The 23,085-nt window shown below is 35.0% G+C and overlaps 1 protein-coding gene across 1 annotated transcript in view; it reads left to right on the top strand.

Moving 5' to 3' along the window:
• Positions 1–7,842: 7,842 nt before the first annotated feature.
• The window catches only part of LOC126832162 (tetraspanin-7), a 36,074-nt gene continuing 20,831 nt past the window's right edge, over positions 7,843–23,085 (top strand). Inside the window, exon 1 of the mRNA XM_050562868.2 lies at positions 7,843–7,990. The gene's annotated coding sequence lies outside the window, so the exon portion shown is untranslated. The remainder of the gene's footprint in view (positions 7,991–23,085) is intronic.

Here is a 23,085-nt window from a genome sequence, read left to right as displayed (position 1 = left end):
ATGATCCCAAGCATCACCTGCATTCCATGCGGTAGCTATTGGTGCGTTTGGGCGTCACATGTAACTGGAAATGTTTCTTCTGTTAGGTTCTAGAGTGACTTTTTTCGTAGTCATTTGCATATTTTAGTATTATGCCCCCAAAATCAAATATCCCCTACTTTTTTTGAATAGTATATATAAGTTTAAAAAAAATCAGTGACAACTTTGATTGTAACTGTCATCCTGTCCTGTATAGCTACAATTATTAACAGGTAATATTGTATGAAACTATAAGAGGTACACTGATCAAATTATATATGCATGATTTTAAGACAATAAGAAAGTTCTTGTTTTACAGATACACATCATGTAATTGGTCTAAGCTTAAAGAATATAAACTGCTAGAACATTGGGTCTAAAGTTAGTATTAAAATTATATGCGAGTGCAGATGCGAACAGGTTTTTACTTGTTTAGTAAAGACGGAAAAGAGCTCTTGATATCGACATCGTGTCGAACAGTCGGGATTCATTAAAAGAACAATCCTAGACTTCACAGGACAATGTATATATAAACTGATTTATGTAAAGCCAACCCAGAATGTGACATTAGAGCGTATTTACCTTGTCTGACATTTTTTGGAATTACATAATTAAGATTTATTAATCTTACCGAGAAAAAACATTGATCGAAAATCGATCAGTCCTAGCGGAAATCTTGTCAATCTAAATTACCTATCTCTTTCTGTTGCTTTCTTGCAGTCATTATTTTTACTGCCGACACCTGAATGATGGTTCATTTCTATCCACGAACATTAATGTCACGTAACCTATTTGAATTATTCATCTTGATCAGTATCTAATGAACACTCCGGAGTTCCTATTTTTGATAAATTTAATATGGAAAATGATACTTGGCATTCTGGTGCACAGGGGCTTTACACTAGATATTGAAGTTACATACCGAGACACCAGCACAGGTCCCTTGGGTAAATGGTAAACATGGGTTGTAGGAATACAAATATTGATCTGTTGGTACAACTGATGGTTGATCTTTAAATCTGAATAAAAGAAAAAATATGAAAAATTGAATACAAACTCATTGGCAGTTTGTTCTCTAATTATAATATAACAGCGATCCTCCAAAATAGAAATAACACCGTCTCCTCCACCCCCCCCCCCATCCCCCAACACACATAAACAGAGTAAGATATTTTATATGTGGGATTCACAACACTAGTCACCATACCCTTTTTATCCAGAAAATCTTTTGACTCCGAGGGAAAAAGAGTCCAAAAATCTAATATTAAGCGGAAGTCCGGTTTGTTCACTAATTTTGCTGTCGACTGTCGAACACAAAATCAGTCATATCCCAATTCTAGATGCAAACACTTAGTGGCGAACCAATTCTTGGTTTAGACACCGCTTATATGTCGATGGAAGTATTATTTTTTAATTCTGATTAGACAAACATCTGAGATCTACCAATGTACACCGTATGGGTGTGCACGTACAGGAGCCAGTATCATCTGAAAATCGAAGAAGAAAGAGTACCTGGAAACGACGCTGTCCGGGCAAAGTTCGCCTACCCCACACGCAACGATAGACGTAATGTTTGTCAGAAAATGATGTTTTGTATTGACAAGACCCCCCCCCCCCTCCCCACCTCCCCACACCTAATTCCAGTGTCATGGGCTACTTACCTTGGAGGTCCAGTGGAGGCTAAGGAAGAAATGTCCACAACACCACTACCATCGTCAAACGAACAGCTACACGGTCCATTTCCTACACATTGTTGGCAATATATATTTTGTAGCGTGAAAACCAAGAATATAATATTTAGTAATTTTTTGTTAAGTGACTCCATGGTTTTATTTATTGTTTAATATCATTACTTTGATATCAAAATATTAATCTATCACATGTCAAATATATGATTTTCCAGTCTCTCAATGTCACTAAAGATTTAATCAGTAATTATTTTGATAGTGTTCAGGACTACGCTTTGTATCAAAGATAAATAAATGATGTTCGACCATTGATAAGAGATAATTGTCATGTGCCTAGTGAAATTGCATATTATATATTTAACAAACATGAAATGAAATCGGGGTTAACGTCAGCTTTTCTACACCCTCTGGTCTAATGAAGACGGGCAAATGCCATATAGTGGCGATGAGGGAAATTTTACCCGGACATCGGCACTATGGTCTACTCTTAATCGAATTCTAACTGTCAAAGGTTCTTATGCGTTCTCGCCAACGCATCAATTTTTCGTCCCACCGAACGATTAAGCCTTCATCCTGAACCACTGACTGACAAGGGGAACCACACTGGATGGTCATTTTAATACACAGTGTCGATGTAACTTGATCTGAGTTTATAATTATTGGAACTAACTGGCTACAAGTTGCTGTGAGAGTCAAATTTTACTGATACATCCGACTAATTATTATATTATATAGTTGAATTGGCTGATCTGACTATCATAGCAGAAGAATTATATAGGATTTGACGTATTTCTTTAAGTTGACTGTGGCCCTTACAAAACATTGCGCATCTGACTCTGCTGATGGCGATTGGATCCGAGCATATCTTCTTTTCGGTTTCAAAGTATCGTGCCACTTAGCAGATTGTCGTGACGGGATGTGCGTTCTCTTTCTGGAATAACTGATGCCACCTCTCACCGGATTAGTTCACAGGCCGTGATCAAGCTGTCCACCACAAGCCTCTTAACCGGGAATACCCCCACCCCCACCCTAACTATGTCTTGTAGGTCTGACCTTTTGATATATCCCAGGCTCTGGTTTTCTTTGTGATAAAATATCGGGCAAACGGATTCTATAGTGGTCGAGAGACGATGTTATTGCTACAAAAGGTACAAAATATCGTCCTAGTTTCTTAAATATACATTATCAATATGCAGAACATTTTAGAAAGGGATATATAATAAACTATTTATAATTTATACCTTATTATGTTAAAAATAAAAAACCAAAACGTGCATAAAGAGGCATTTGCGCTTGGTCAATGGTTTTGGTTTGCTTTGGATTAAAAAAGAACCGACAAATTTATTTTTTGCTTTGAGGTGCGTTCATGGAAGAGGACATCTGTGTGTTTCGTCTTTCGTTTAATCCGTACAATTTATTGTAATGTAGAAGACTATAATATGTAATATAAACATGTTAAATTTATCAAAGGTGGTGGTGTTAAATGCTAGGAAAGGTATGCCAAGTTTCATTTATCCGTGTATCTGTAATTTGTCATCAACTTTATTTATTCAATTTATATTCAATTTTTTAAAAATAATTGTGATTTCTAATCAATTATGTTCGGTGAAATATGAAATACGTGAACAGTCCAAATTGAACGACACTAGTTTATACCTGATAACAACATGAATGATTGAAATGGACCAGTATTGAATTCTAATTATTTAGAATACATATACCTGTATATTTACAGGTGACTCGACTTTAACAAAGAAATGTTTACTTCTACAATAAGATCTCCTTAATTTAAGCTAAGCTAAGCTAAACGTGAGCACAGATAAGTTTTTTTTAAAAATACATTTCTAAGCTTTATTATCTTCATATCCGTCTTCATTATCCCGGTTTAAAGAGAAGGGTAGGACTTTAAATCCATTTCACTCTATCGATTACCTCCCCTGATTTGGATTTTTCCTTTTGCTTCACATTGCACCGTAATAAGAAAAAATATCATATTTTAGTTCCGAAATGGAGGATGTACTGTGTTGACGAAACTTTACCAATTGTTAGTCCCAAAATTGTATTAACAAGATATTACCATATTCAGTCCCAGAATTACGGAAATATTGTGTTGACGAGACTTTAAACCCATACTTCAAAGTATGTAATGTAAATGCTTGCTCACGTTTCTTTCTTTTTTTTTAAAAGAAACTGAATATGCCAACTGTGCGCCAGAACGCAAAGAAGTAGATCTCAACTATTCTCAACTAGCTCTCGACTCCCATTAAATGGATAATTCTGATCAACGGGAGTAGAAAAATATACATACATTTTCGTACTTCGTTGTGGACAGTGAAACATGTGGAGCTGGCAATAAAGTTGTGTCTAGTCCGCCGGATTGGCCAGAAATCTAGATCCATCCATGTACACATTGGTCTACACGTAAGAATGGAATGGAGGGTTAACGACCTACTGTTCTGCTAATAAAAACGGGCATACGCCATACAGTGTGCTATGAGGGAAATTTGGCCCGGACAGCCGTGTGTGAAACAGCTTTATTTAACGTCCGCTTCCACCGAAGTGATATCGCAGACAAGCGAACAGCGGTGTTATGGCTACTCTTATATCGAATTCCTATTGCCAAGGATTCTTTTACGTGCATGCCAATGTGTACACGGGACCTCGGTTGTTCGTCCCATCCGAACGAATATACGTCTTCCCTTGTCAGGCCCTCTCTCCAGCATCACTGACAAGCGGGAACCACGCCAGGAAATCCCGATGAACTTTCTCGGTCAACACCGGGATCGAACACGGGACATCCAGGTCTTACTCACAGAGCCAGCATGACTCCTTGAACGTAAAGAACCCTTGAAGGGGGGTTTCTTATGGAAGCCTATAACTACCATTCATAATTTCTACTTTTCGCCTCTTCAAAACATGAAAGTCGAAAAGTCGAACAGTAGAAGTTACGACAAAATGTGAGGCGACAACACGCTATACAAGCCCAAATCAACTTGAAAATAGGAAATTAAGAAATAAAACACAGCGATAATACCGCCCCTCGTTTTTTCCTAATTTCTTATTTTCGACTTGCATTTTGGCTTGTCGACTTTCGACTTAGTCATATTTTTGTATTTATTGATGTCAGTAAGAAGGCGCCAAGACGCATACCAAGCCAAAATGCAACTCGAAAAGTAGAAATTAGGAAATTAACACACCACGCTATTAGCGACTTTTCGACTTTTCGCCTCGGAAGTTGTTGTAGTCTCAGTTTTCCAGGTCGCATTTGAATACGTGCAATCAGGGCTCACACTGTATTTCATTCTTTTCCGTCAAAATGGATAATAATTTTTATATAAAAAAAATGTTCATATTTTTTTCCGCCAACTGGGATATTTTATCTGCCAAAAATGTCTGATAAAAAAAACACACCTTAGGCTACAACAATTTAATTTATTATAAAGGCCTATTATAAAACTAATTTCCCGTATCGATATATACAATTTCCAACAACATACACGAGTATTGGGTGGTCTAGTGGTTTAACACGTGCGTGTGAAATCACAAGGTCTGACATTGATTAAAGTGGTGTGGTTTCGATTCCCCGCTTAAACATGACAAGGGAGTAGGATTGCTTGTCCAACCTGGTGGGTTTTTTCCGGATACCCCAGTTTCTATCCACTGCTAAAGACCCATACGTGCAAACGAATTATTGAAATGATTTAGTTTGAAACGAGTGGATGTTAAGCCAGCCTGGAGGTCGGGTGTTCGATCCCTGCATTGGTCGAGAAAGTTCATCCAGATTTTCCGGTGGATTTCCCCTTGTCAGTGATGCAGGACGGGGGGCTGACAAGGACAACTGTCTAGTTGTTCGGATGGGACCAAAATAACCGAGGTTGTGACTACAACCACTTCCGAGGCGAAACTCGAAAAGTCGCCAGTACGACAGCAAGCCTAAATGATAGGTCGCTAATAGCGCGTGTGTTTATTTCCTAATTTCTACTTTTCGAGTTGCATTTTGGCTTGGTATGGAATACTGAGACTACAACAACTTCCGAGGCGAAAAGTCGAAAAGTCGCTAACAGCGTGGTGTGTTAATTTCCTAATTTCTACTTTTCGAGTTGCATTTTGGCTTGGTATGCGTGTTGGCGCCTTCTTACTGACATCAATAAATACAAAAATATGACTAAGTCGAAAGTCGACAAGACGGTATACAAGCCAAAATGCAAGTCGAAAAAATAAGAAATTAGGAAAAAACGAGGGGCGCTATTATCGCTGTGTTTTATTTCTTAATTTCCTATTTTCGAGTTGATTATGGCTTGTATAGCGTGTTGTCGCGTCACATTTTGTCGTAACTTCGACTTTTCGACTTTTCGACTTTCGTGTTTTGAAGAGGCGAAAAGTAGAAATTATGAATGGTAGTTATAGGCTTCCATAGTTTCAACCCACTTTCTTTCACTTCCACGCCTTTGACCCCCGCCCTACCCTCTTCCTCTGCACGTAAAGAATTATTGCGAGAGGGTGGGACATTTCAATCAAGTGAAAATTATTATAGGTGAGTCTCAAACTGGGCTGATATGACATTAAAGTGACCAATATAACAGGGGACTTTTTAATATGTAGCGTAGAAAAAAATGACGATTTGTTAATGTATATAATGTGATACTATCGTATCGACCAATATTAACAATGACATGACAGAACCTCATTAAACGTCATAGTGGCTACTTTAATGAGAGATGAATAGTTACTATATATCATAAAGGAACATAACAAATATATCATTAATCCAATTCATTCTGTTATCCAGCTCATCGCTTACATTAATACGATTTTATTGATTTGTTAGTCTCCAAAAGTTGTTCTTTATTTTATATGTAGAATGGGTTTATACAATAGAGAAAGAGGGGATGGGGAGGGGAATCGATTAGTTGGGGAACTGGGACTAGAATGTATCTGGGCTGAATGTGGACCAAAGAGAGCGAAATGGGGTTTAAGGTCCACTCGACACAAACTAGGTCATGTCGCGTCTAACACATGGTTCTATTTTATTTCAATAATTCGTATGCGCGTAGGGGTCTTTAGCAGTCGGAGGAAACCGGAGGACCCGGAGAAAACCCACGAGGTTGAACAGACGACCCTACTCCTTGTCACGTACAACTGGGAAAACGAAACCACGCAAGTTGGCTCAATGACAGATCTTATGATACAACGCGCGCAGGCGCTACTCATTCGCCCCCCACCCCACACACACCACGTGGACCAAAGAGAATCGTATGGAAATTGTTAAAGTACTAGAAACTATAATTTGTTGCTGAAAACATTCCATTCCAAGCAATAACAACATTTGAAACGGAGCTAATCTTGATTTTGATTCTTAGATATGTTTTGTATCGTGCTTACCAAGGACACATGGGAAGATGACTAATCACAAACGTGAACGAGAGACAAGTCATTTAAACTCTACTGTGGATATATTTAAAATAAATACAATTGATCATATTTATTCAACCGAGGTGAACTCAGTCATTTTATTGTCGATCACATTTTCGTCACTATTTACATTTCAATAAAAATATTTATATTAAAACTTCAGTTTGAATATAATGTAGTATAAACCAAAGGGATTTACACAGGTATATTTTTTAAAGATTTATGTCTACAATTTTAGCCTATAAAGGGTGGTTCCCCCTTGTTAGTGGTGTAGAGCGTATTGCCTGGCAAGGCCCAGTGTCGGGACGTTCTTGTGGGACGAAAAACAGAGGTCCCGTTTACTTGTTGATGCACGCAAAAGAACCCATGGCAGTTGAAATTCGAAATAAAAGTAGGTCGTAACGCCGCTGTCCGGACGACATTTCACTCATAGTACACTGTATTAACCCAGCCGGTCCAATAAAGTAGGAAGTTAAAGTTAACGTCATTTCATGTCTGTTTTTATATAGATGGTTTCAGAAAAACAAAACATTTATTGATTCCTACATCACACTACGTTTATTAAAACAAAATATATTATTTATGACTGATTACATCATAGCAAATCCTCAATGTCATTAAGTTTGTTTAAGTAAACCAGGTAAACCTTTAATTAGTTCAGCAATGAAATGAGAGATTGACAGCTCGGTTACAAAATCCGTAGCAACGGACAGGTAAAATCAATATACTAGTATTAGATCGATACCTTGTCAGGTTTGGTCAGGTGTAGAGAAGACCAGTCGATACTTGTTATTGGGGATTTGTTGCAATACCGAGAAAAAGGAAGGGAAGTAGATTTCATGGAGACGTCAACAGGTGTACTTACAAGTCAGGTAAGACCGTTAAAAATATAGACATGACAGGCGATTTTAAAACAAATGTCGAACAGCTGATGAAACGTTCAGTGATGGTCCACACAGATTATCAAAATAGACCAGTTCTCTATCACTCAAGTTATGGCCATTTACATTATTTATCGCCATCCTTATCTTGAGGCAAATAAAGTAATAATAATGTGCTTAATGACACAATAACAAGAATATCATTCTGATTTTAGTCAACCATCTGGCTTGTTGTGCCTATAACCTTTCGGATTTCAGTCAACCATCTGGTTTGTTGTGCCTTTAACCTTTCTGATTTCAGTCACCATCTTGTCGTGCCTTTAAAGAACAATTGGAATTGTTTTAATAATCCAACATCATTACACATACTTATATACACTGACGAATGTCTGATTTATTTAACTAATATACTATGATTGTGGGGATATTTAACCCAAGTATATTTTGGAGAGGGTGCGACCCCCCCCCCCCCCACACACACACATCCTGTGATATCATTATAAATGTTAAAAATAGAGTATTATACCATATAGATTAACGGTACTTTTTAATTAAATACATTTTGGTACAAATATAATCCATATCGATGAATTAAGTTATATTCAGTGATTTAGATTGATTTAATGACGCAAGCCTTGTCGCTCAAGTAAGTAATAATAATTAATTTGCTATCTTTTAATTACAAGACAGTACATGCTTACATTAAAACAGTACACATTCTTGACTTTTGATATATACATAAAATACTGGTGTTGTGTCTTTAAACATACATTATGCAAGAGCTAAAATGTTTTCTAAATTATTAATTAGACATTAATTAACTTATCCCGGCCATAATCAACTCTCGATGGCATCAGATTTCTCCGATATTAAATAGATTAGAACAGTTCAGTCATATTTTGATTTAATCTAAAAATGGAGAAGCGAGACTTAGCTCCGAACAACCAGTACGGTGGTTGAAATTATTGCACACGTCTTGTCAAGCCTTCAAAGGCTAATATCTTCGCTCGCAATAGAGTAATTTGGCTAAAATTTTCAAATTATTCATGTTACATTATCTTTTATACCAAAAAGGCTGGCTCTTTAGCTAAATCTTACATAATGTATCTTTAACCCTTTCAGGCCCGACGGGACTCTCATGTCCCATCATAAAGTGAATACAATGTTGCAATGCATATGTGTATTATGGTCAGTATTTCATTATAAGTCAGTTTTAGGTAGGTCTAAGGTCGGGTTAAAGTAGTGCAGTCTTAGTGCAAAAAATATTGTAGATTGGCATTTCAATTTCAAATCTTTTTGTAAGAAAATCTCTGTGTATGTTTGAAGACACAGAGAAAGCTCTAAGTAAGTAAAATGATTGTGATTTTTTTTCATGACACTTTATCCAAATCAAAACCCTTTCATAAAGTTTATATACGAAATGGGCAATATTTGCAATTACTGTCATATATTTTTTCAGTGGGACGTATCAGTCCCGTCAGGCAGATTGTACACCCATATTGGTCCTGGGATTCCGAAGTTTTTTTCCAAATTTATGTGACTTTTCCTTTGCGAATTGATTAATATGTCTGAATTTATCCTTTTACAACATGACAAAGAGATTTTAAATTAAAACTGGTCTGTGAAATGATGTATGTTTTCTGAAAATCTTGGTCGATATGAGGTTTGTTCTAAGAAAAACATCAAATCTCGCCCTCAGAGTAAATGTGTTATGTGTAATGTATTCCTGTGCTGTAATAAATCAAGAAATTGTTTTCTAGATTTTCATGGTGTGGTTGGAAATAAACTATACATTTGAATTTCAAGTTAAAATTGTTTAAGCTTATAGTTGAATGGATTTAACTATGGATTATTGTTTCAAATTGTTGAAAAAATATAGTTTTCTTTGTTTGAATTGTCTGTTTAGTGTTGTGGATTAACGTTATGATGAAAATACAGATTTCAAGAATAATTTAAACTTTTTCGTCTTTTTTGTATTGAAAATAATTTCCCTTTTTGCCGCCCGTCGGGACATTCAAGTCCCACCCCCACCCGCTTCAGCAAAATTTATAAAACTTAAAAATATTTTTTGGGATATCCTAACCAAACCCAAATCATCTACAAAATATCATAAAACAAGAAATATTTATAATATTTAACCACTTGGGCCCGAAAGGGTTAAGGAGACATTGGAGATCTTCGCCTTGGGAGTTAAAATGTATTTTGATTTAATGCTGTTTACTTGTTTAGTTAGGAGTCGTACACATTTTATTGCAATTATCAAGTAGTTTACCGGATACGAATTACAAATACCACACTTGTAATTACATGTTGTTCAGTACATTGATTAATGGTAATTAACTGACTCTAAAGTTATTATGATACGATAATAATATGTCTATTTATGGGTATTATTGGCATAAATCATAGCTATTATCTTATGTTTAATAGCATGTGATACCTCCCAACCCCCCTTCACCCCACCCCGAAAAAAACTCAACAAAGCAAATGAAACGTGAACTGTAATTAAAAGAAAAATTTTTTCTGTGATAGCAGAGAAACGTGAATATTACACCTATCACCATGTTCACGTGAACAGACCTAACAAGTTACAACAAAAAAGTCGGAAACATAAAACATAAATTATACAAGTCTTTAACCAAATTAGGAATCATTTCAGACTTTCAATAAAGGTCAAAGAATATGGAACAATACCCCTAAATTTTCTTAATGTGTCTGTATTCAGTGTTCTGCGACTTTCCGTTTCAGCATTTGGGTCATGGTAAGCGTTCTGTAGTTTTCCCGATGTGAATGCGATATAGGCTATATAGTTTTGAACAATGTTTGTCAAATTTGGTGTGAAGGATTGGGATCATGAGAGGATTAGACCCTATCGTTATTCAGCGTTCTGCGACTTCAAGAAAAACCTTAATGGACCTTTTAATTATTTATCTTGAAGCATTGGGGTCATCGATCGATATCGATATTCAGTAATCCGTTGCCTTTCGTTCCTGAGTTACCCCCTCCGCTTTAGCCGAAAACCTTGTGAACGCGATAGATGGTATAGGTTTTAATAGATCATTATCATACTTGCTCAACATCCAAGTTTTTCATTGGGATAAGCTACAGTTGTGACACAGTTGCTGTGTGGGCGCATTTCCACCCTTTGTTTGGCTTTTTTTTCTTTTTTTTTTTAAAAAAAACCACACATAGACGTTCACTTTAAATATATATATTTTAAATACAGCTGAAGATACCGGTATTGGTCATAGTTTTTTTTGACCACCATAAATAATTTATAACTTTCAACAAGATACCAAGTAAGCCATAGTTTATAAAACATCTAGCCCTTTGAAGAAACGGAGAATTAACATCTTCATAACGACATCGAGGCATCTGATATTTTGATTTGTTATCTGTTGACTGTTATCGATGTTTGGAAACGTTAACTTATATCAGCTTAAAGGGAAAACGTTGGACCAATAGCTCAAGGTACCAATTTGCGATAAGTGAGATTCGCGTGTCGTATATCCACATAATTAATGTGTTCAACCAACACGGTCACAAACAAAGATCAATGTCGCAAGACCTTGACTTTATTGTGAGGAAACATGGCGTGACATTTAATCTCTTCAAGAGTAACTCAATACTAATATATATAGTCTATTGTAGATTGATTGCTACGGTCAATTTATTTATAATTCAACAATTAATGATATTAAACTCTATCTTTATTATTAACTATCGGGTTACCACAAACATATTGTGGTGCCGAAAGTATCAAATATTTTGTAGACTAGTTTTCTCCAGCCGTCTAAATAGTCGTGAAATGATATGAAATCGGGTTTAACGTTCTACTGTTCTGCTCCAACTGGGCTAATTTAGGCGGGCGCATATGCCATATAGTGTGCTATGAGACAAATTTAGCACTACGGCCTACTCTTATATTGAATTACGTGCACAATCATGTGTACATGGGACATCGGTTTCATATCTGGAATTCTTGTGATAAAAGTTCCCACAAATTGTCCCCAACCCTTGCCATTTAAATATTTCTGTATCATATATAAGATAGGTAATTTCACCTTTTTTTAAAGAGACATCTTTTTCCTTACATTTACATATAAATAAGCTTAAAGGCGTATGACTCTATTTTTGGAACCTTGAAATAGACGAAACTGGGTCTAAAAGCAGATATTAACATAATATGAATGTATGTAAAGTGATTTATATCACATTTTTAAAAATATTTTAATTTCTAATCAATTATGTTCTGTGAAATACGTGAACAGTTCAAACTGAACTGCAGTCGGTCATCCACCTCTTTTCCATGCGACACCGCAAGTATAGACCATAAACACATTAGAGACTTTTGGCAAACGTAAATTCCTGGTCCATATCGCGTATCCGTAACGATTTTGCGTGTAACGTCATCAATGCGTGTGTATTTCTCATACGTGATACGGCGCACGGATACGGCAGCACGTATCGAACAGCTTTCATACGGAAAAGGTCCGTATAACTTCCGTATTTTTTGCTACTTTTAGACGCTGAAATGTTGTGCCGTAGCGTTTTTATGAATCTATGTGTATCCTAGAACACGAAGGTGTATATTTGATGTGATTTTAACCATGACAAAGACTGGAATTTAATCATTATTTTTGATGAGCTTTTCGCGGAATTTTCATATTTTTCCTGTCTATCTGCACGCTTGTTGATCTACGTGCTAAATTTAGGAAGGTGGAACCTTGCAAATTTGTAAATGGGGTATATACTTTCTGAAATGATATAGTGAAACCAAAATTGCTCTCGAGTCGAAGTCGAAGATTTTTAATAAGATTCCACACTATTTTTTTTTTTTAAATAACTCAGCGACTGTCTAACGACTTCATTCCCTTCGGGAATTTGTAGGCTAGGTACTGTACTGATGTTGATCTTGGTAGATACCTGCCACCATGCTGCAATAGCACTACGCTCGGCTCAGCTACCCATAGGTACGCGGAGCGAAAATCTGCCAAAACTCTAAGACTAAATTAACGCAACGTATCACGCGACGATACGGATACGTTATACGGATGGGAAAAATTCAACTTCCCAAAAGTCTCTATTCACCATATATTGAGTACTCAAGTTTGAAAGAAATTGGACCCCATTCATAACTAAATATTTTTTATATTTTCAAAAAAAAAATTGAAAAACAAAAAGAGCCGAACTTTGCCTGAATTGTTAAGGAGTTAAACCTCTAACTCAATATTTTCCGTAATAATCGTAAATAATAAAACACAAATTATAATTTAATACTGAGCTATTTCAATTAATATTGATGTTGTTTTCTTTTCGTGAAAATATGGGATCCAAATATCCAATATTTATGACACAATGAACATTTTATAATCACTATACGAGTCGTGTATTCATTTGTAATGAGCGCAGAAAAATATATCCTGCGAGACAATGGGGGAGTAATTATGGCTCATTCCCAAACGAGAAAAAGATAATTAAAAAACGTGAAGAATGGACTAAGTAGGCGTAAACGTGTGGAGAGGAAAAATAACTGATCTATTTCATCGAACATAATTGAATTGAAACGACATTACTTTTTTCTATAAAAAATTCAATACCAATTCATATTTTATACCTATTTTCGTCCATTTTAAAATTCCAAAGAATAGAGCCATACGCCCTTTAAGATCAACTCTCTAATGGATAACATAGATTAAGGATATACGGGTGCGTGGGATTCAGACACTTGCTATAATAAATTCATTTAACACACCCATTGTAAATTTCTATGTTCCTAAAAAAAAAAATAAATAAATAAAAAATAAAATCGATAATGATCAAGCAAAACCCCATCTCACAGGTAAAGATATAATTCATGATTTACAAAAAAATTGGGGATAAGCAATTTTGGGATGAGCACCGCCGGACATTGGCCACCGTCGTTTTAGTGCACATAGGGAAAAGTTAAGCCGCACTCCCTTATATTATTTCATTTGGTTTTAAATCGATTTTATTTATTGTTTCCATGTTTAAGATAAATAATTAATTATACCTCAAGGGTTTTGACATTTGATTAGTTCGTGTTCTATCTAGACTCTTTCACTAAAGTCAAAAAAATAATTATCGATTTCATTGGATTTTATAACATGAATTTTATATTGGGGTGCCAATTCTGTCTACTTTGAAAATTTTACTAAATTTTAGTAAATGAACCTACTTCGGTCATCTATATTTCGTTTCGTTTTTTTTATACTTTCGATGGCCTACACTACCTGAAGCTCTGACTGGTTGTTGTGGAAGGTTGCGTCAGTGGTAGTACGAGCGGCTTTTGATCCTATGACGGCAGACATTGATTAACCAATCAGTGTTGACGTTTCTAGTGGGTTACCCACAGTTCCGTGCATCTCACGCCTGCACGCCAAGAACTCGCCGTAACAGATCGATCGTTTCATTGGCTAATTCCTCACTTCAACTAGAACGCGCGTTATGTAACAACTCTTCCAGATCCTAGTGTTGTGAAGACAAGTAAAACGAACTTTTGAACTATAAAAACAAAACGAAATGGGATCTGTGTTTTAATCAGATTGGACTTCGGCTTAATCTTTGGAATCAATAATGTAATATAATGGTTTAGAACTTGTCTAATCACTAAGTGAAACAACAATTCGACTAAATTCAGTACTTTAATTTTACCTACATCACGGAGTTTTAGCTAGCTTTGATATTGCTTCTGAAAAAAGTTAAATATTTTGTTTCGAATTGGGAGAATTGGGTACGGTGTATATGAATGGCAATCTCTAGCGTCTGGTTATTCCAGTCTATACCGATAGTATTTATTGCGCATGTTCTCCAGATAAGAATATGACGTCACCGTTTGGTATGATTTGTGGAATATGTCTAGCCCTTGTTACAAATGGCACTGAAACGTATTATGGTACACGATTCGTGTACAATGATAAAATGTTTATTTTGTCTTAAATATTGGATATAAGAAGCCCACCTTTTCCCGGCAAGATCACAACATCAATGTTGATTTAAACTGACAAATAATTTGTGTTTTCGATGTCGAAGATTTTGGATGATATTAAAGGCTCAATGCCACTCTTGTCGTAACTGAATAATATGTCCCAATCTTTATTCTGGTCAACAAATTGTACTATTTTACAATATTCCAATTAATTGATAATACAAATTTCATCTTAACATACCTAATTAAAAAAAAAATTGGAAAAATTCAACTAAATGATTTGAAAAGCCTGACGTAAAGCTTTTCAAATGTGACTTGGATTTAAAAATATTTTTGAACCCTCTGGACAATTAAAATAGGATTTAATGGATAATTTACACAACAGGTAAGACACTAACACATCTAGTACTTAGAATAAGGCTATTTTTTTATTTTCTGGAGCTGTCAAGCCAACAAGAGTGTTATTGTCCCTTTAAGTTAGAAACTTAGCTACTTTAAATCAGTGAATGATCTAAATGTTGTTTAGTTCCGGCTAAGTATTACATATTTAAGTCAATTTAGATTTCAGTTACATTGACATACAATCTTTGACCTATACCGCAAATAGAGCAGTTATTTTCTTCCCCTTGAGGATGTCTGGCCGATACAACCAGAGAAATTACTGTTTATAATTCTACGAGAGTTACTAAATATATTTACTAAAATATATCATGGACGTTATATATATATAACAGGTTGTGGGAATTTGGTAATGAATTGGTAAAATTCACCCCCGCATATTTCAATATGTGATGGAAATATAGATTAATAAGAACCGAACCATGACATGTGAGAGCGAGTGTGGAAATACACGATCTATATTTCTATGGAATACAATTACTGTTTATTACTGGGCGACGTCTTGATCCTAAATAATCCAAGTTAAAACGTCAATCGGTAATAAACAGTAATGACATTCAATATTATCCTGTACGTCCGGGTAAAAATATATTAATATGCTTGATTTGATAAAAAATATGCTGATCTATTTTCGAATATTAAACCACTTATGTGGTTTACAATTTGGAATTTTGACCTTTCCCTTAATTTATACCCCCCCCCCCCCCCCTATACACACACACACAGTTCACTTGACCCAGTTTTTAGACAAAAGCTACATCGCGAGCTTTATTTCTGCTCCATCTTTGCATGTGTTCGTTTGCGTAGTTAGGTTAATTGAAAATCATAATTAAAATTAGTGAATGTTTTAAAGGCATAATAAATCAAATCATTCACATTATATATCTCACAAGCCATAAATGTAGAAATTGTTATTAAGCACGTCATATAAACGTCAAAATTTATGTTTAGATTTTATGTTCGAAACCTAACGACAAATGATATGATTTTTTTATTTTTTTATCTCATTTGGCAGATTTTCGTGGTTTATGGAAAGCATTGACGTAACTTCGGCAATGGAAAGGTTTTAATTATCGTTGTTGATTTACACACTGTCGATTTGACATGTAACTATGAATGAAAATAGCCTATAACAAAAAACAACGGTTTCAGTTAAAGCTCGTAACATAATCTTTGAACGCTGCAGACAAAATATGCTACAGATAACTATAAATTGTTCACGTATGCAGAATTTCTCCAGTAACAAATGGCTCTATAGTAATAAATGTCTCTACAATCTATCTACTATATAGTTAAACATGTCTCTGCTATAGTAACATATGACTCTACTATACTAACAAAATGTCTCTACTGTAGTAACAAAATGTCTATACTGTATTAACTAGTTATTTCTACTAGTTGTCGCTCAAGTAAGTAATAATAATTAATTTGCTATCTTTTAATTACAAGACAGTACATGCTTACATTAAAACAGTACACATTCTTGACTTTTGATATATACATAAAATACTGGTGTTGTGTCTTTAAACATACATTATGCAAGAGCTAAAATGTTTTCTAAATTATTAATTAGACATTAATTAACTTATCCCGGCCATAATCAACTCTCGATGGCATCAGATTTCTCCGATATTAAATAGATTAGAACAGTTCAGTCATATTTTGATTTAATCTAAAAATGGAGAAGCGAGACTTAGCTCCGAACAACCAGTACGGTGGTTGAAATTATTGCACACGTCTTGTCAAGCCTTCAAAGGCTAATATCTTCGCTCGCAATAGAGTAATTTGGCTAAAATTTTCAAATTATTCATGTTACATTATCTTTTATACCAAAAAGGCTGGCTCTTTAGCTAAATCTTACATAATGTATCTTTAACCCTTTCAGGCCCGACGGGACTCTCATGTCCCATCATAAAGTGAATACAATGTTGCAATGCATATGTGTATTATGGTCAGTATTTCATTATAAGTCAGTTTTAGGTAGGTCTAAGGTCGGGTTAAAGTAGTGCAGTCTTAGTGCAAAAAATATTGTAGATTGGCATTTCAATTTCAAATCTTTTTGTAAGAAAATCTCTGTGTATGTTTGAAGACACAGAGAAAGCTCTAAGTAAGTAAAATGATTGTGATTTTTTTTCATGACACTTTATCCAAATCAAAACCCTTTCATAAAGTTTATATACGAAATGGGCAATATTTGCAATTACTGTCATATATTTTTTCAGTGGGACGTATCAGTCCCGTCAGGCAGATTGTACACCCATATTGGTCCTGGGATTCCGAAGTTTTTTTCCAAATTTATGTGACTTTTCCTTTGCGAATTGATTAATATGTCTGAATTTATCCTTTTACAACATGACAAAGAGATTTTAAATTAAAACTGGTCTGTGAAATGATGTATGTTTTCTGAAAATCTTGGTCGATATGAGGTTTGTTCTAAGAAAAACATCAAATCTCGCCCTCAGAGTAAATGTGTTATGTGTAATGTATTCCTGTGCTGTAATAAATCAAGAAATTGTTTTCTAGATTTTCATGGTGTGGTTGGAAATAAACTATACATTTGAATTTCAAGTTAAAATTGTTTAAGCTTATAGTTGAATGGATTTAACTATGGATTATTGTTTCAAATTGTTGAAAAAATATAGTTTTCTTTGTTTGAATTGTCTGTTTAGTGTTGTGGATTAACGTTATGATGAAAATACAGATTTCAAGAATAATTTAAACTTTTTCGTCTTTTTTGTATTGAAAATAATTTCCCTTTTTGCCGCCCGTCGGGACATTCAAGTCCCACCCCCACCCGCTTCAGCAAAATTTATAAAACTTAAAAATATTTTTTGGGATATCCTAACCAAACCCAAATCATCTACAAAATATCATAAAACAAGAAATATTTATAATATTTAACCACTTGGGCCCGAAAGGGTTAAGGAGACATTGGAGATCTTCGCCTTGGGAGTTAAAATGTATTTTGATTTAATGCTGTTTACTTGTTTAGTTAGGAGTCGTACACATTTTATTGCAATTATCAAGTAGTTTACCGGATACGAATTACAAATACCACACTTGTAATTACATGTTGTTCAGTACATTGATTAATGGTAATTAACTGACTCTAAAGTTATTATGATACGATAATAATATGTCTATTTATGGGTATTATTGGCATAAATTATAGCTATTATCTTATGTTTAATAGCATGTGATACCTCCCAACCCCCCTTCACCCCACCCCGAAAAAAACTCAACAAAGCAAATGAAACGTGAACTGTAATTAAAAGAAAAAATTTTTCTGTGATAGCAGAGAAACGTGAATATTACACCTATCACCATGTTCACGTGAACAGACCTAACAAGTTACAACAAAAAAGTCGGAAACATAAAACATAAATTATACAAGTCTTTAACCAAATTAGGAATCATTTCAGACTTTCAATAAAGGTCAAAGAATATGGAACAATACCCCTAAATTTTCTTAATGTGTCTGTATTCAGTGTTCTGCGACTTTCCGTTTCAGCATTTGGGTCATGGTAAGCGTTCTGTAGTTTTCCCGATGTGAATGCGATATAGGCTATATAGTTTTGAACAATGTTTGTCAAATTTGGTGTGAAGGATTGGGATCATGAGAGGATTAGACCCTATCGTTATTCAGCGTTCTGCGACTTCAAGAAAAACCTTAATGGACCTTTTAATTATTTATCTTGAAGCATTGGGGTCATCGATCGATATCGATATTCAGTAATCCGTTGCCTTTCGTTCCTGAGTTACCCCCTCCGCTTTAGCCGAAAACCTTGTGAACGCGATAGATGGTATAGGTTTTAATAGATCATTATCATACTTGCTCAACATCCAAGTTTTTCATTGGGATAAGCTACAGTTGTGACACAGTTGCTGTGTGGGCGCATTTCCACCCTTTGTTTGGCTTTTTTTTCTTTTTTTTTTTTAAAAAAAACCACACATAGACGTTCACTTTAAATATATATATTTTAAATACAGCTGAAGATACCGGTATTGGTCATAGTTTTTTTTGACCACCATAAATAATTTATAACTTTCAACAAGATACCAAGTAAGCCATAGTTTATAAAACATCTAGCCCTTTGAAGAAACGGAGAATTAACATCTTCATAACGACATCGAGGCATCTGATATTTTGATTTGTTATCTGTTGACTGTTATCGATGTTTGGAAACGTTAACTTATATCAGCTTAAAGGGAAAACGTTGGACCAATAGCTCAAGGTACCAATTTGCGATAAGTGAGATTCGCGTGTCGTATATCCACATAATTAATGTGATCAACCAACACGGTCACAGTACCATGGAATTACGAAATGGCGACTTGACAAACAAAGATCAATGTCGCAAGACCTTGACTTTATTGTGAGGAAACATGGCGTGACATTTAATCTCTTCAAGAGTAACTCAATACTAATATATATAGTCTATTGTAGATTGATTGCTACGGTCAATTTATTTATAATTCAACAATTAATGATATTAAACTCTATCTTTATTATTAACTATCGGGTTACCACAAACATATTGTGGTGCCGAAAGTATCAAATATTTTGTAGACTAGTTTTCTCCAGCCGTCTAAATAGTCGTGAAATGATATGAAATCGGGTTTAACGTTCTACTGTTCTGCTCCAACTGGGCTAATTTAGGCGGGCGCATATGCCATATAGTGTGCTATGAGACAAATTTAGCACTACGGCCTACTCTTATATTGAATTACGTGCACAATCATGTGTACATGGGACATCGGTTTCATATCTGGAATTCTTGTGATAAAAGTTCCCACAAATTGTCCCCAACCCTTGCCATTTAAATATTTCTGTATCATATATAAGATAGGTAATTTCACCTTTTTTTAAAGAGACATCTTTTTCCTTACATTTACATATAAATAAGCTTAAAGGCGTATGACTCTATTTTTGGAACCTTGAAATAGACGAAACTGGGTCTAAAAGCAGATATTAACATAATATGAATGTATGTAAAGTGATTTATATCACATTTTTAAAAATATTTTAATTTCTAATCAATTATGTTCTGTGAAATACGTGAACAGTTCAAACTGAACTGCAGTCGGTCATCCACCTCTTTTCCATGCGACACCGCAAGTATAGACCATAAACACATTAGAGACTTTTGGCAAACGTAAATTCCTGGTCCATATCGCGTATCCGTAACGATTTTGCGTGTAACGTCATCAATGCGTGTGTATTTCTCATACGTGATACGGCGCACGGATACGGCAGCACGTATCGAACAGCTTTCATACGGAAAAGGTCCGTATAACTTCCGTATTTTTTGCTACTTTTAGACGCTGAAATGTTGTGCCGTAGCGTTTTTATGAATCTATGTGTATCCTAGAACACGAAGGTGTATATTTGATGTGATTTTAACCATGACAAAGACTGGAATTTAATCATTATTTTTGATGAGCTTTTCGCGGAATTTTCATATTTTTCCTGTCTATCTGCACGCTTGTTGATCTACGTGCTAAATTTAGGAAGGTGGAACCTTGCAAATTTGTAAATGGGGTATATACTTTCTGAAATGATATAGTGAAACCAAAATTGCTCTCGAGTCGAAGTCGAAGATTTTTAATAAGATTCCACACTATTTTTTTTTTTTAAATAACTCAGCGACTGTCTAACGACTTCATTCCCTTCGGGAATTTGTAGGCTAGGTACTGTACTGATGTTGATCTTGGTAGATACCTGCCACCATGCTGCAATAGCACTACGCTCGGCTCAGCTACCCATAGGTACGCGGAGCGAAAATCTGCCAAAACTCTAAGACTAAATTAACGCAACGTATCACGCGACGATACGGATACGTTATACGGATGGGAAAAATTCAACTTCCCAAAAGTCTCTATTCACCATATATTGTGTACTCAAGTTTGAAAGAAATTGGACCCCATTCATAACTAAATATTTTTTATATTTTCAAAAAAAAAATTGAAAAACAAAAAGAGCCGAACTTTGCCTGAATTGTTAAGGAGTTAAACCTCTAACTCAATATTTTCCGTAATAATCGTAAATAATAAAACACAAATTATAATTTAATACTGAGCTATTTCAATTAATATTGATGTTGTTTTCTTTTCGTGAAAATATGGGATCCAAATATCCAATATTTATGACACAATGAACATTTTATAATCACTATACGAGTCGTGTATTCATTTGTAATGAGCGCAGAAAAATATATCCTGCGAGACAATGGGGGAGTAATTATGGCTCATTCCCAAACGAGAAAAAGATAATTAAAAAACGTGAAGAATGGACTAAGTAGGCGTAAACGTGTGGAGAGGAAAAATAACTGATCTATTTCATCGAACATAATTGAATTGAAACGACATTACTTTTTTCTATAAAAAATTCAATACCAATTCATATTTTATACCTATTTTCGTCCATTTTAAAATTCCAAAGAATAGAGCCATACGCCCTTTAAGATCAACTCTCTAATGGATAACATAGATTAAGGATATACGGGTGCGTGGGATTCAGACACTTGCTATAATAAATTCATTTAACACACCCATTGTAAATTTCTATGTTCCTAAAAAAAAAAAAAAATAAATAAAAAATAAAATCGATAATGATCAAGCAAAACCCCATCTCACAGGTAAAGATATAATTCATGATTTACAAAAAAATTGGGGATAAGCAATTTTGGGATGAGCACCGCCGGACATTGGCCACCGTCGTTTTAGTGCACATAGGGAAAAGTTAAGCCGCACTCCCTTATATTATTTCATTTGGTTTTAAATCGATTTTATTTATTGTTTCCATGTTTAAGATAAATAATTAATTATACCTCAAGGGTTTTGACATTTGATTAGTTCGTGTTCTATCTAGACTCTTTCACTAAAGTCAAAAAAATAATTATCGATTTCATTGGATTTTATAACATGAATTTTATATTGGGGTGCCAATTCTGTCTACTTTGAAAATTTTACTAAATTTTAGTAAATGAACCTACTTCGGTCATCTATATTTCGTTTCGTTTTTTTTATACTTTCGATGGCCTACACTACCTGAAGCTCTGACTGGTTGTTGTGGAAGGTTGCGTCAGTGGTAGTACGAGCGGCTTTTGATCCTATGACGGCAGACATTGATTAACCAATCAGTGTTGACGTTTCTAGTGGGTTACCCACAGTTCCGTGCATCTCACGCCTGCACGCCAAGAACTCGCCGTAACAGATCGATCGTTTCATTGGCTAATTCCTCACTTCAACTAGAACGCGCGTTATGTAACAACTCTTCCAGATCCTAGTGTTGTGAAGACAAGTAAAACGAACTTTTGAACTATAAAAACAAAACGAAATGGGATCTGTGTTTTAATCAGATTGGACTTCGGCTTAATCTTTGGAATCAATAATGTAATATAATGGTTTAGAACTTGTCTAATCACTAAGTGAAACAACAATTCGACTAAATTCAGTACTTTAATTTTACCTACATCACGGAGTTTTAGCTAGCTTTGATATTGCTTCTGAAAAAAGTTAAATATTTTGTTTCGAATTGGGAGAATTGGGTACGGTGTATATGAATGGCAATCTCTAGCGTCTGGTTATTCCAGTCTACACCGATAGTATTTATTGCGCATGTTCTCCAGATAAGAATATGACGTCACCGTTTGGTATGATTTGTGGAATATGTCTAGCCCTTGTTACAAATGGCACTGAAACGTATTATGGTACACGATTCGTGTACAATGATAAA

The sequence above is a fragment of the Patella vulgata genome, chromosome 9, assembly GCF_932274485.2.
Source record: "Patella vulgata chromosome 9, xgPatVulg1.2, whole genome shotgun sequence".
NCBI lineage: Eukaryota > Metazoa > Mollusca > Gastropoda > Patellidae > Patella > Patella vulgata.
Note: the sequence above shows the minus strand (reverse complement) of the source record. Positions and strands in the feature narration are given on the sequence as shown.